The sequence below is a fragment of the Pseudomyrmex gracilis genome, unplaced genomic scaffold (assembly GCF_002006095.1).
Source record: "Pseudomyrmex gracilis isolate BER0280 unplaced genomic scaffold, ASM200609v1 scaffold_1413, whole genome shotgun sequence".
Lineage (NCBI taxonomy): Eukaryota > Metazoa > Arthropoda > Insecta > Hymenoptera > Formicidae > Pseudomyrmex > Pseudomyrmex gracilis.
Window position 1 is genome coordinate 10,702 of NW_018021997.1, and position 2,658 is coordinate 13,359.

Here is a 2,658-nt window from a genome sequence, read left to right on the forward strand (position 1 = left end):
CGCAGTCTTTCGTGTAATTGTTCTTGTCGTTGTTCCGTTCTTGTCGTGAAATGTAATATTTGATTAATCGTGTCGTGTTCGTTCAACTTCGTTGTAATTGAGTGCGTGCGTACATTGCCGTGGACAGCTTTGAGTCGAGCCGCCGTTTTTTTTGGCGCATTCCGTGTCTATTGTCTTTACATCTGCAAACGCGTCAGCGGCTGTGTAAACTTTCGTTACCGTTGTGTGCCGCGGCTTGCCGCCTAGAAATAATACTTTTCGCTAAGACCCTGCTTTATCGTTACGGTCATCGAAGGCCGTCGTTCGCCTAAGATGCGGGAAGCGTAGTCAATCAACGTCGCATCCTGCACGCGGACGATTTGTCGCTATTTTGATATCTTATTCGAATCGCCGTTAATCAGCGTCGTGTGCCGCCGCGTATTGTCGATCGGCTCTGGCTACTCCGACTCGTTATTAGCGTCCGTGTAAACCGACAAAGCACCGCTATACGTGTATCCATTGTCTAAATATACTATACTTTGTTAATTTGTCACGTTATCGTTACTGAGCTGAATTTCTTTCTCCCATACACCCAAAAGCCGCCTCCTGAACCCCGCCTCTTTGTTTTACATTCTGAGCTGTCGAGTAATTAGTATTTCGAGAGATTGCCGTCACGTCCGAGGTAATTGGTGATATTGTGTCTTGTGTTTGTGCGGCGTGATTTTCACGCCTGGCGCCCAGGTTTCACGTTAGTAAAATTTTTGTGAATATAGCCAAGGACGTGCCGAAGGTGTGTGCGACGCTCTCGTACATTACCCGAAACGGGAGTAACAAATACAAAAATATTGTCGCTCACAATATATATATATATTGTGACGTGACCGAGCGGTTGCACCGGCACCCGCTCGCCTCAGTCACAAAGACTCGTCTTCGGAATCCAAAATCGCACTCGGAAACCGTTAATCCTCCGGGGCACAAATCAAATTACTAGAAAAGCCGTTTTTAAGTTTGTTTATTTATTTAATCAAATTTTATCGTCGGCCGTGAGGGCCTTACCGGCACCGACAAGAATGCCGAGAAGTCAGCCAAGTGGAAGGAAGCGCCAAGGAGCCAGGAAAGGCCGATTAATAACTGAGTGTCTCCGGAAACAAAGACCTGATAGCGACCGGCACAGGAGAGAGAGAAGGCGCACCAAGGGCGTGAAATACGTTCAGGGAAGCCATTGCAAAACAGCCAACAGCCTTGACAGAACCACATGGCCCGCAAGGTGAAATCAGCAAAACATCTACAGGGAGCTACGTCAACAACATCGGCCGCGCCTGATCAACCCTGAGAAGAGCCGTTGGAAATTTGACGGTAGCGACGGCGCCGTATCAAAACACGTGGTTTTGACACATAACGCAGCCAACCTGTCTGATAGGTCAAAAGACACCCCCGCTAATCAAAACCCCTCCGAAGAGAAGCCGACGAGTCGAAATAAAAAACGGCTGAATCGCGGGAGAAAAGAGACTAACCGAGTCGCGATTGACAAGCTAATAGCGCGAGTAGCGATAGTTCGGTGCGTGCGAAATAGTTTGAAGCAAGTGATCGAGCCAGTTCCGAGTGCGAGGACGGAGCGCTAGCGAGATACGAGAGGAGCCCATTGTGAGCCGCAAAGTACGATAGACGCCAGGAGTGAACAACAGCTGGAGGCAAGCCCCCGGGAACTGGACACCGATCGTGTGGTCGACACCGGTAAGGTACCGGCGCGAAGCCGAAATTTGCTCTAATTGTTACGTTACTCGCGCGAGGTTTTTTTATTGTATGTAACGTCTCGAGGGCTCTGCTCCGCCCACATTGTCGCGTGGGGCCAAGAGTGCACGATTTGATAGATCATATTGGTGATCGCGGGTTTTATTCGGTGGAGCGAGCAGTCGCAATCGAGCGGCCAAGGTTGCGTGGCGTTCTAAATCGTCAAGGCGCGGAGAACCCGCCCACCTCAGTTATCGAGAGTCCTCACGCCCCGGAGGAATTAGCTCATTTAATTGTCGCAAATAAGGCACGGGAGCTATCAAAACGCGTCGAAGCTATCGGAGATCGAGAGAACAAAGTTTCAGTCTCGTGAGTAAACAAAGCGCTTGGTTGCTATTTACTCCCGTCCTTGGTGAGCCGGCCACTGGTCACGGGCGGCGAGAAGCGTCTCGCCGGTGGAAGTTGTCGGATTGCGACTGATAGGCGCTATCGGATCGATTGTGTCACGAATATAAAATAATCCGGGAATTTGCCTGGAGCGGATAACACATTAACGCGGTTTGTAATATACACGAAACGTCAGATTCGGTCTGCGTGCGTGTTATCGTTGCAAAAACAAGCAAACAGCTGATCCGGCGCGAGACCTAATCCGTTCATCGACCTGACTTGCCGAATTGCGTAAACACCGGCAAGGCGTCAAGCGCACGCGACTTAGGAATTCGATAGGAAAAAACTCAGCGGCGCACTCGCGTGACGAACTTCGGCGAATACCGCGTTTCGATCTTCTTCGTATTATTATATTTTTATTTAGACCGAAAAATAAAGTCATCTTTTGTTAAACTTTTCATTTAAATCTTGTTTGTTTTATTGAATACTTTCCGTAGGGCGTGTTCCGTTTGACCACAGTACGATGACCACAATACGATTCGACACCGCTCGATTCGACAC